Source organism: Marmota monax, unplaced genomic scaffold, assembly GCF_021218885.2.
Source record: "Marmota monax isolate L192 unplaced genomic scaffold, Marmota_monax_Labrador192_F-V1.1 WCK01_AAM20220418_F8-fsc00269, whole genome shotgun sequence".
Classification (NCBI taxonomy): Eukaryota; Metazoa; Chordata; class Mammalia; order Rodentia; family Sciuridae; genus Marmota; species Marmota monax.
The window spans coordinates 121,003-133,851 of record NW_026694072.1 but is presented as its reverse complement, the minus strand read 5'-3'; the positions used below and the strand labels follow the sequence as shown (position 1 = coordinate 133,851).

Sequence of the window (12,849 nt, the reverse complement as noted above, 5' to 3'; positions counted from 1 at the left end):
TTCTAGAACACCAGGAGCAGCAGGGGCCCAGGTTCTTGGCTTGACTTTAACTCTGTCCTTCCTTTCTCCAAGGCCACACCATTATCATCGCTGCCCTTGTGCATGGGGAAGTCTGTTTCACAGATCCTGAGGATGAGGATAATGGCACCAGCAATCTGCATGTAATTTATTTCCTCTTTGTGTCTATTTCTTATCTATAAACTCATCTTTTCTGCCCTTCCTCATTCCCTCTTTGCCACTTTTTATGCCTTTTCCTGAAGGCGCTGGTCTTATCAGATACCTGAGGTCTGTGGGTCTTCAGTGTCTGCTACATTTCTCTGTAGAGCTCCTTCATCTCCTTCTTAGCTGTGCCCTGGTTTCTTCACCTGGTTGTACTGAGCAACCCTGTACAGCCAGGCAGGATGCTGGGGTTGTAGTAGAGAGAAGCTAGGTTCCTCCTTACTGGAGGGGGCCTGGAGATACCTGTGGCTGTGCTCTGGGCACCCGATACCTCAGTTCTTCTGCCCTGGGTGACTCTGTTAAGATTATGCAATTAAAAAATGATTCTTCCCCAACAGACATCTAGTTCCAGGAATCCTATCCTGAATTGAAAAGAAAGGATCAAGGAACTCAAAGGGGATGAAGAGGAGGAAGTGTGAGTGTGGAGAGAGCAGGAGGGGGAGCGGAAGTGAATGAGTGAGCACATCCTTCATTGCTTCCTAGATGTCCCCCCCCCACCCTTTTTTGTTTGTTTGTTTTGCCCTATTGAATCAATATTTATTTCAAAACCTACCATGTCAAAATGAAACAAAAGGGTCACTCCTCGGTCTTATCAATGGTATCATGTTATAATAGCACTTTACAACTCCCTCCCATTTTTTCAGTGTAAGTTACAGGTATGTGTGCTGCTTACCTGAAAGCATTGCTCTATTCAGATCCACAACCCAAGCACTCTCTGAACATTACAATAAGGGAGAAGGGGAGGAGGAAGAAGAGGGAGTGGAGTGAAGTTTTCCCTGATAAGGGTTTTGGAGCAATAAGGTCAGGAAGTATGAAGTTATTTCTGCTGTCTTTTCATCTCTATGTTGTATGAAATAATACTTACCACACAAGTCCAGCAGGCCTCTTCTGGGCTGTAACTCAGTAATTTTCTTCTTGCAAGCAATGCATTTACAAATATGTTTATTAGTGTACTCAGCAATCGCACAACAACTAGTAAAGATTAAAAGTGTGCCCCCTTATATGTTTATCTACAGTGTTTAAAGGGGAATATATTTTGCCATGAGGACAAAGCTCTGAACAGATTTAACTAAATATGTAAAAATTGAGAGTATAAAAGGAAAACAGAGAAACAAATATCATCAAAGAAAACAATTAATAGTAGCTTAAATATAAAATTAAATCAGTAGTTTATTAACCAAACTATAAGAGCTAATAAAAAGCAAAATCAGCCTGAAGTAGTAAACACTTTAAAAACTAAAAAATAAGGCAGTAATTTGCATGGTATTGGCTTTATTTCCTTTCTCTTCTTTCCCTTTTCAATGTTTTCATCTGCCTTCAGGGGCATACAAGAAATTATTTGTATTTGACCTCAAATGTCTAGAGTAGAGTGTTTGCTATTCTGTGAGGTTCTTCATTATGTCTGCTAGTTATAGTACTGACCATGCTGTCAAACTCAGATTCTTCCACTGGTTCTCCTTAAGGAAATTTGACTTTTACAATCCCTTGCCTGCATATTACTTGTTTTTTGGTACCAGGGGCAGAAATGTCTAATTTGATGCTGTCCCACTTATTGATTTTTGGTTTTACTTCCTGAACTTCAGGGGTCTTATTAAGGAAATTGGTGCCTGTGCCAATATGTCACAGTATTTAACCTGTTCTCTTATAGCAATCACAGTGTTTCTGATCTAATTCTTAGTCTTTGATCCGCTTTGAATTTTTGTGTAAGTTGAGACAGGAATCTAGTTTATTCTTCTACATATGGCTACCTGTCCCCCCTGCCCCCTGCCCTTTATTCCAGCACCATTTGTAAAACAGCTCTCTTTTCTTCAGCATGAGTTTTTGGCACTTTTGTCAAGGACCAGATGACTGTGTCTGTGGACTTGTCTCTCCGGCTTCTGTTCTACTCCGTTGGTCTTCATGTTGGTTTTTATTCCAGTACCATGCTATTTTTGTTACTGTGGCTCTGTAGTATAATTTGAGATCAGAATTGTGATGCCTCTAGCATTGCTCTCATTGATCAGTTTTGCTTTGGCTATTATAGATCTTCCTTATGGATTTCAGGACTTTTTTTTTCTAGTTCTGTGAAATATGTCATTGGTATTTTGATGAGGATTACAGTAAATCTATAGGTTGTTTTTTTGTAGTGTGGCCATTTTCACTATTACTTATGTCTATCCAAGAACATGGGAGGTCTTTCCATCTTAAATTTTTTAATATCTTGCTTCAATGTTCTACTTTTTAAAAAAATATATATATTTTTTAGTGGTTGATAGACCTTTATTTTATTTATATGTGGTGCTGAGAATTGAACACAGTGCCTCACACATGCCAGGCAAGAGTGCTACTGCTGAGCCCCAGCCCCAGCCCCCTGTGTTCTAGTTTTTAGTGCAAAGGTTTTTCACACCCTTTGGTAGGTTTGTCCACAGGTATTTTATTACCTATTTTTTGAGGATTGTGAATGGAATTGTTTTCCTGATTTCCTTTTCAGCAGATTCATTGTTGGATTATTAGAAAGCTATTGAGTTTTGTATATGAATCTTGTTTCCTGCTACATTCCAAGTTTTTAAAAATCAGCTCTGTAAGTCTTCTGGTGGAATTTTTTGATATTCTAAGTATAGGACCATGTCTTCTGCAAACAGATAATTTGACTTCTTTTTTTCCTACTTCTATCCTTTAAATTTCCTTCTTTTGCCTAATTTTTCTTGCTAGGGTCTCAACAACTATACTGAATATGTAACGATGTAAATGGACATCCTTATCTTGTTCTTGATTGTAGAGAAAACAATTTGAGATTTTTTCCTTTTCACTATGATGTTAGTTTTGGGTTTATCATTTATAGACTTTATAATGGTAAAGTAAGTTCCTTATATCCCTAGGTTCTTCAGTGTTTTTAACATGCATGGCTGTTGCATTTAGTTAGTTTTTTCCTGCATCTATTGAGATGAAAATGTGATTTTCCCCCCTTTATTCTATTTATGTCATGAGTTACATTTATTAATTTGCATTCCTGGGATGAAACCAACTTGATCATGGTGTACAATCTTCTTAGTGTACTTTCAAATGGAGATTGTTAATATGTTAGTAAGGATTTTGCCTTTAGGTTCATTAGGGATATTGGTCTGTAGATTTTTTTTTACATGATTTGTCTTTATCTGGTTTTGGTATCAGAGAGATAGTGGCTCCATAGAATTAATTTGGGAGTGTTCCTTCCATTTTTCATGGAGAAGATTGAAGAGATTGCCATTAGTTCTTTAAAGGTCTGGTAGAACTCAACTAAGAATCATTTAGTCCTGGGCTTTTCTTGGTTGGAAGATTTTTTTATTACTGTTTTAAATTCTTTGCTTATTCTTGGTCTGTATAGATTTTCTATGTCTTCCTGGATTAATTTAGAAAGGTCACATGTGTCTAGAAATTGCTATCTTTTAGATTTTCTAATTTATTGGAATATACATTTTAAAAATTTCTTCCTGATGATCCTCTGGATTTCAGAAATGCCTGTTGTGATATCTCTTTTCTCAACTCTAATTTTGTCGATTTGGGTCATCTCTCTATTTTGATTAGTTTGGCTAAGGGTTTATCAATCTTGCTTATCTTTTCAAAGAACCAACTCTTTGTTGCATTGATCCTCTTTGTAATCTTTGGTGCATTTTTATTTTCTATTTCATTAGTTTCAGCTCTGAACTTAATTATTTCCCGTTGACGGCTGATTTCAGAATTACATTGTTGATATTAATTGTTCTTCCTCCTCTAGGACTTTGAGATGTAATTAGATGGTTTATTTGGGATCTTTCTGATTTTTTATTTAGTCATATAGTGCTATAAACTTTTCTGTTAGAACTGCCTTTACAGTATCCCAGAGATTTTGCTATGTTATGTCTCGTTTGATTCTAGGAATTTTTGTATTTCTCCTTTTATTGGTTCTATGATCCATTTCTTATTGAAAAGGGTATTGTCGGGCCTGGGGTTGTGGCTCAGTGGTAGAGCACTCGCCTAGCACGTGTGAGGCGCTGGGTTTGATCCTCAGCACCACATAAAAATAAATAAAATAATGGCATTGTGTCCAACTACAACTAAAAAATGTAATTTTTTGCTTGAAATCTGTTTTGTTTTACATGAGCACAGCTGCTCCTGCTTGTTTTTGAATTCCATTTGCATGGCATATCTTTTCTCATCCTTTCACTTTCAACCTGTCTTTGTCTACAAGATGAATTTCTTGCAAATAGCAAATAGTTGGTCTTGGTTTTTAAATCTACCCTGAAAGTCTTTTATTTGGAGGGTTGAGGTGGTTTACATTTTGAGTTATTATGGAAATATGTTCATTATTTCTTGCCATTTTGATTTGGTTCATATTTTTAAATTTATTTTTAGTCATCGATGGACCTTTATTTTATTCATTTATTTTATGTGGTGCTGAGAATCAAACCTAGGGCCTCACACATGCTAGGCAAGTGCTCTACCATGACCCACAATCCCAGCCCTTGGTTCATATTTTTAATTCCATCTTAATTTTTAGGGAGCTCTTCTAGTGAGTGTAATCAATTTGGAAGTTCTGGGGTTTGTTTTTGTGGTTTCTATTTGTAATTCAGTATTTTCAATAGTGCCTGCTTAGTGGTCATGAATTCTTATAGTTCAACCTCATCTTGGAAAGTTTTTATTTCTACTTCAATTGGGAAAGACCTTGCTGGATATAGAAAACTTGGTTGGCAATTGTTTTCTTTTAGAGACTAGATTTATCTCATTCCAGGCCCTCCTGGATTTTAGACTCTGATTGAGAAGTCAGTTGTGAGGCTTATTGGTTTTCTTTCAAATGTGATCTGATTTTTTTCTTGCAGCTTCAAATTTTCTATTCTTATTCAATTATTTTGTTTATAATGTGCTTTGGGAGAAGTTCTTGTCTGTTTGGTCTTCTATATGCATCCTATATGTGGATGTCTATCTCATTTCTAACATTTGGGAAATTGTGTGTTATTATTTCATTCAAAAGGGTCTTAATGCCATTAGCCTGTATCTCCATGCCTCCTTCAGTTCCAATGACTCAAGACTTCTTGTACATTCTGATCATTGTCTTCTTTTTTCTTTACTGAGTGTTCAAGTTTGTATGCTCTGTCTTCAAGACCTGAGGTTTTTTTTTTCCCCTATATGGCTTAATATGTTGGTGATGTTTTCAAGTAAATTTTGTATTTGATTGATTGTGTCTTTCATTTCTTAAAGTTCTGACTGGTGTGTTTTCAGAATCTCTTTTTATTGAAATGGTCTTTCACCTCATGTGTTTGCTCCTTTAATCCATTTTTTGGATTTTCTTTAAGCCCATTAATCATTTTTTTTTAATATTTATTTTTAGTTGTAGTTGGACACAATACCATTATTTATTTATTATGTGGTGCTGAGGATCAAACCCAGGGTCTTGCACATTTGAGGTGAGCGCTCTGCTGCTGAGCCACAACCCCAGCCCTCATTAATCATTTCAATAATAATTTTTTGTAGTCTTTCTCTGTAATTTCACCCCTTAGATATCTATGGATTCCTTTTGGAGGGATTGTAAGTGAGGGGCTTGTTTGCCTGTCTCCTTGTTTTAGAGCTCTTAGATATACTCATCTTCCCCTTTTCTGTGGGGGTTATTTCTGTTTATCTCAGCTTTACCACACAGGTTTCCTGTAGTCCATGTATTAATTCAACCTCCAACACCTCTCAGTTTGCTGCTGCAGAACTGATTATTTAATTCACTCTTGGGAGCTGGTTTAGCACTATTGATTCTTCTGAACTGCAATATTCTTCTACCTCTATGGTCTATATTAGTGAATGTTTCACTGACATTGTGAAAGAAGTGTATTCTCCCATTGTTACATGAAATTATGTGCAAATGTCAATTAAGTCTAGTTGATTGATAGCAATTTTATTAGTTTCCTAGGATTACCATGACTAAGGATCAGATTGGTTGGCTTGTAATACTAAAATTGCATTGTTTCAGCATTCTGAAGTTTGTACCATACTCCCTCTAAAAATCTCAAGGAAAAATCTTTCCTTGTCAGGAATTTCCTAGCTTCTGCTGGCTTGGTTGCCATTCTTGATTTTCCTGGCTCGCAATGGCAGCAGTTCATTTTCTGCCTCCATCATCACATGGCAGTTGTGCCCTGTGGATCTTTCTCCTATGCTATGAGAACAACAGTCTTATTGAATAAGAAGGTCACCATATTCTCATATATCCTATTGGCAATTTGACACATAACAGAGATGTGTGGTTCTATACTCATCTCTTCCTGATACATGTGTCAAGTACTTATAAAGGGGTGTTCACTTCTTCCACTATAACAGTAGATGATGCATTTTTGTTTGTTTTTCATCTTTTTTCCTTGTCTAGTCTTTCTCATTCTATTATCCACTAAAGAGCATATTCTAGAAGCAACTGCATGTAAATCAACAATCCTCATCCATTCTAACCCTTGTCCACACAAGAAATCCCCTTGAGTATTTCTTCAGCAGTACCAAGGTACTGGGTTTACATGTTTTTTTTTATTGTTGTTGTTGTTGCTAGATTCTCATGAGGTCTTGATGGAGGCGATTCTGTGTGACAAGGGAAAGGATGAGGCCCATCTATTCACAAGGTAAGGCATCCCTTCCTTGTCTAAGATATAAATGCTGTTTCATTGGTTACTTTCTTTTCATTCAAATTCAGACTTGAAAATCTGGACATGCACATTATAGATGACTTGTAAATTTAATTCAACAGCAACTCTATTAATAACTGATGCCTGATTCAAGATGATGATCACTTATGGCAGACAGCATCTGTTGCTTACTGAATAGCATTGAGCAATTTCCTCAGTAGCACCTTTCCTGGTTGAAAAAAGCATTTTGCATGTGCCAACCAAAATGGATTGCAAAATCTCCCATGAGAAGCTCCTGTCTTTTCTCCTGTCTTTACTTTGGAGCCACTGACCATATTACTGTTTCCCATCTAATTTTCTAATATCTTTAGTGAACAACAGACCTGTGCACATAGGACTGGACATGATCTGATTCTCATAGTCTGTCCCTTTCTGTTATTGCAGATGTATTCTGCAGCAAATGAAAACTGTACATCTTCCCAACTCCCACCCATGTTGAGGAAAAAAATCTTAAGTACTGGGATAAGTTGGGGTTTCTTATCTGTTTATGTCTAGAAAGCCCTCCTTATTCTAGAATAGTGTTGGAAAAAGGAGTGGGGTATGGTGGTGAAGGAAACTGATAATCCAGTGGAGAGTTTTGCCCATCTATCATGGTCCTTAAATCACCTGTTATTTTGGTGGTATGGATATGTGTGCATAAGCATTGGGAGGTATCTCAGAGTAAATCCATGTGTAGTGATTGTGAATGTTTGTGGAAATGTGTATAAAAATATTGTCTTATATGTACAGCTCAAGTGTCAATTTTATTTTAAAAAATCCAACACTACTGTACACTTTACATCTCACACTTCAAATCTCACTGTAGCTGAATATTTATTGTTCGCACTGCCTACATGGAGATGTCAGAGTCAAATGGTCCAATCTCTTGACTTTGTAAGTGGAAGGGGCAAGTGTGAATGTAGGAATGGTTGATGCCCAGAGGACAAACTGACCTCAACTGATGTAGAAAAAGGGGTGATTTATTCTCTCAAAAGATGTTGTTGCTGATGTTTGTGTCTCTACAGATTGGATCATCAGCAGGTGATATGACTTGAGCAGTGAAGTTGAAGACTCAGTAGGAAAATTTCCCTGGGAGAAGTGAGTCTGCCTATATATTGGGAGACAGATACATGGTCTAGAGGGTGAAAGAAGCAGGGATGCATGTGTTTTTTTTTTTTCATATTTTAATGACATGAGCAAGAGCTAGTAATTCTATTTGCTTTAAGCATCCTGTTTGCAACCTCTTTTTTGCTCTACCAGCTAAACAATTTTCCCCATAAGACCTGCTCTGTCCTGATTCTCTGCCTCTCCCAGACATGAAAGCAGTTGGTCAGCATCTCTTGGGAATTATGAACAAGAGATTTTGTTCTGGGTTTTGAGTGTTGAACCACAATGGAAGAAATCTAATGGGATACACTCCCTCAGATGTACTACAGGAAACAGGATAAAAGTTCTTGTATGTGCCAGATGGTGGGTAGAAATCACCTCTCCCCTCTGCACTTTCAGGTCTTATAGTATCACTTTCTGTTCTGTCCTATTATCCACTCCTTGTTCAAAAGATAATCCCAGGTATGGGGAAATTAAAGGATATTTCCTCTGGACTTCCTTCACATTCTTCTGGGTCTGTCTGTAGAAGATTGTTGAGAACTACATCCTTGGCCATTTTCCTCACCTCCACTCCTATCTAATTCCAAAATCCCATTAAACCTTTTTAGACCTCCTCACCCTCTTTCTTAGGCTTGCCCTGATTCTGCACTGTAATGAGAAATGCTGCACGGCCAGGCGCAGAGCTGCTCTGCTCTGGGGACCCCACACCTGGGTTCTTTAGCCCTGGTTGGCTCTAAACATGCACAATCGTTGTCTTCTTTCCCTCTGTCAAAATTAAAAAAAAAATTTAAATACTTCAGCCAGGAATCTGGTTCCAGGAATTCTGTCCTGGATTGAAAAAAAAAAAAAAAAAGGGATCAAGGAAGTAAAACAAGGTGAAGAAGAACAGAGAGAGGAAATGTGAGTGTGGAGAGTGGATGGGGTAGCAGAAGTCAAATAAATGCACATATTCTGCATTGCTTCATGAAGATTCTCTGTTGCACTTAGGAAAACAAGCAGAGCTAATAAGAGCATTGCAGTGCCACTGCTGCCTGTCACCATGACCACACAAGGGCAGATAAATTTATGGTTAAAATCAGTGCAGGCAAATGAAGGGTGCCCTGAGAGCATATCTCAGTGAATGGATATTCATTCCTTGGAAATCCTTAAGATTTTTAGGCCAAGTCCTGCACTGCCTGTTAATTAGGAGAGGTTGTAGGTGTCCATAGGGCACCATGTGCTCGCCCCTTTGTTTTCTTCGTGGAAGGTATCTTTGGAGTGGGTCATCATCCTATCCCTACAGGACCCAGGCCCGCATCCCCAATCCTTCCAAGGAATATGGGGAGCACCCAACTCACGGATGGATGTTGTGGGATATTGTGGAATTGATGCTCCCATTTCAGGTCTCTGGGGATGAGGTGAAGAGGAGACAAGTAAGCAGAACCCCTCAGGCAAGCAGGGGAGTTCAGTTAGTCCAGAAGTGCATCCCTGTGGACTGGAGAGATCCTGGCACTGTCCCCTGTAAACCTGGCTAGGAGTAAACAGCTCAACTCCTCAGGGCCCCTCCGTCTCTGAGGAGCTGTGTGAGGATTTGTGCTTTATTGCACCATTTCTCAAACTCAGGTTATTTGGATGGCTTTTGGTATGTATGTCAAAGGTGAAAAACACACAAACTCAAAAGGAAATACACTTAATTATCCAGAATCTGTTTAGATGGTGTAATTACAAGTTTTATGTGTGTTATATTTTCTAATTTTGTAAATTAAAAAAAAAAACCAGAACTGGCTTCATGATGTTTTAAAAAGCAAAATTGTCTGTGACCTTATCCAGTCAGAATTGTGAAAATCCCCAAATTTATAGCTTTATGATCAAGCATAGTGATTTTCTTTTTCTTCTTCTTTCTTTGGTGTGGAGATTGGACTCAAGTCTCCTGCATGGTCATCTGATCCAAGAAGCAGTTGAAGGATGGGTCCTCCAGAGGGCAGGGCTAGAGGGGCAAGATCCTGGCACCACCCTGTTTCATCAGACCTGCTGATCCTCAGGGGACCCAGCTGTGTGAGACTCAGCCTTTCCACCCCAGCATCCAAGAGACCCCCTTTCTTCTGCCTCACGTTCACTGTCCAGGGACATATCCCCTGAAGGGATGCTAAGGGGAATGTCCAGGGGAATCTAGTGCTGGAGGACATTCACGAACACCAGAGAATTGGGTGGGCTTGACTCTCTTTTCAGGTCTCTGGGGAAAGGGTGAAGAGGAGGCAGTCGGGGCAGGGCTTTTCCTCCTGCAAACAGTGCATCCCAGTGGGCTCTGCAGAAGCCTTGGCATCAGCAAGGGGACACTGCACCCTGCAAACCTAGCTGAGATTAAGTAGCATACAGACAACACACTCAGCAGAGGGCAGCAGGCAGGTCTCAGTACCCGCTGACGTGAGCTCTGAAGATCTCAGGTACCAAGGTCACCTAAGAGGGCCTAAGGAGCCTCCTGGTTTTCCACACCCTCCCCAGTGAGCACTTCCTCCCTTGTCTAGGTGTCTTCCCAGGATGGCACACCTGGGTCTGTGTTGCAGAATCCTACACTGACACCTGGAAGGACAGTGATCTATGGTCCTGGAGCTCTGGGGCTCAGAAGAGGGCACTGGGCAGTGTCTAGAACCAGGCCACAGAGGAGGAGCCACTTGGCTGCTTTTCCCCTCCCACATGTAAAATAGTGTATACAATTGTGCACATTTAAGTTTACTTTGTACATATATTGGTCCTCTACTTAATGCTGGATGTTTTTGTATTAAATATTTGCTTGGTACCCATTGCTTTTAAAACCTTTTCTGTAAAAGAAAACACATTACAGGAAAACACTCTAAAGAGAGGTAGTGCCCCCCGCCAGTGACCACCACCATGATCACTCCCTGCCTCCTGTCCCCCTCATTTTTCCTTAATTGAACACAGTAACTTCTGAAGTAGCACTTCCTAGCTGTCCTTGTATCAGGGTCCTTCTAGGATTTTGTTCATTGAATTCTGTTTGTTCCTCTGGAAGGGAAAATGGGAACAGGATCACCCCAGGTCTTCCATGACACCTGGGATGTCAGGGCTGTCTCATCCATGGCCACCCATGTCCTTCATGGAAGATCTTCAACATGTGGCTCTGTTTCCTTTAGGGAAAGCTGACTTCTCTCTGAAGGAGTAAAGCTATTCTGCTTTTCATTATCTTTGCGCTTTCATCCTAGAAGCCCCAAGGGATTTCTTTTTCTGTAAAGCCCAGGATTTTACTAGGATATCCCTTGGCTTTCATCAGAATTCTTTTGAAGAAATGACTCCAAAGCATTGTTTCATTTCAGGAAAAAAAATTGAATTACATTTTTAATATTGGCCTTGTATCTTTGCTTTGTGTTCTGAGACCTTGAACATTTCTATAATCAGATGTCCTAAGGTGATTTTTTTTCTCCCCCATTTTTTTTTTTACCACCTCTTGCTTCATTTCTTTGGAGATATTTTTCTCTCTCTGACCTTCTGTTTCCCATGAGGCACAGCCCTTCACTGCGCTGCTGCTTCTTTATATCTCCTTGTGGAACCTACTTTCCAGTGTTTATTTCTTCTCTCCTCCCTGGTTTCTATGCAAGGCTCACAGATATGCCACCCCAGTTCTACGTTTGCTGACTCTGGCTTTTCCCATCCTTTAGTGAGTACTCTCCCTCATCAATGCCCTTGTTACTGTCCTTATCTAATCTTGAGCTTGATGTTCCTGTATTGGAAGAAGACAACTGCTACTCTATTACCCAAACCAGTAGTCATTCCCTTTAAGTGGCTACCCATTTTCTGAATCCTTATTTAGTTATTGTCCATTATAAATGTAACAAATTACCTCCTTCCCAAATTATTATTTCATTCTTGTAATTATTGTTTTTCAGTTTCTTCAGGTTTAAATAGTCACAGTATTTGTCTTGGATATTTACCTTTGAGTCATTTGATATTAATGAGTCATGAATTTTCTCATTCTTTCCAGAGTGATTTGGTTTGAGCTCTGGGAATTTATTTGCAGTGAGTGTGTGGTTTTTAATTTTCACCCTTTAGATTTCTCGACATGCCTGTGCTGGCTTGTTCTCAGCTGGTTCCACATCTCTCTGGGCCAATGGCTTTTGCTGTTTTCAGGCATAGGCAGCATGCCCACCTTGATACCTTTTCTATGTCATAGCATGCCCAAGGATTGTCCTTAAAGCCTTTCCCATATTATCCTAAAAAACCACTCTATTGAAATAACCTCTGTAGAAAAAAAATATTTTTAATTTTCTTGACTGAGTTTTTAAAAATTATGTGCATGTACCAAAAATGTTAGCCATATTATGCTAAGAATGTCATTCCACCTTAGAAATAAAGAAATCCTGTTATTTACAACAATATTGGTGAAACTAGAAGACATTATGCTAAGTGAGATAAGCCGATACAGACAGTATGATCTTCTTTGGATATGGAATCAGAGTGGAATGGTGGGGGCCAGGGGCTTGGTGTTTGGGAAGATGGGAAACTATTGGTCCAAGGTGACAACATTTCATGGATGCAGGATAAGTAAGCTCTGGAGAGTTCATAGGTAGCAAGTTTCCAACAGTTAATAAAACTGTATTGTAATGATTGTAGAGAGTACAGATCTTAAACGCTCTCACCAGGCACACACACACATAGAAGGTAAAATGCATGAATAGGTGGATGTGTCAATTAGTGTAACTATGGCAATCATTTCATAGTGTATATGTTCATCAAAACACCACACTGTATGCAATTTTTTATTTGTCAATTTTATCTAAATAAAGATGGAAAAATGTTTCAGTTAAAGCTAAACTTTCATGAAATTATGGGTTTGGAGAATTTAATAATTTTAGAAAATTGACTCCATAAGTATGATCAGCTATAGGTATAATAAAATTTATAATTT

The 12,849-nt window shown here is 38.9% G+C and overlaps 1 long non-coding RNA gene across 2 annotated transcripts in view; it reads left to right on the top strand.

The window, feature by feature from the left end:
* LOC124106676 (uncharacterized) overlaps nt 1-12,317 on the top strand; it is a 38,949-nt gene extending 26,632 nt beyond the window's left edge. For both annotated transcript variants that reach the window (XR_009228618.1, XR_009228619.1), the window contains exons 4-6: nt 6,734-6,803; nt 7,871-7,943; nt 9,846-12,317. This is a non-coding gene — a long non-coding RNA (uncharacterized LOC124106676). The remainder of the gene's footprint in view (nt 1-6,733; nt 6,804-7,870; nt 7,944-9,845) is intronic.
* Nucleotides 12,318-12,849: the final 532 nt, after the last annotated feature.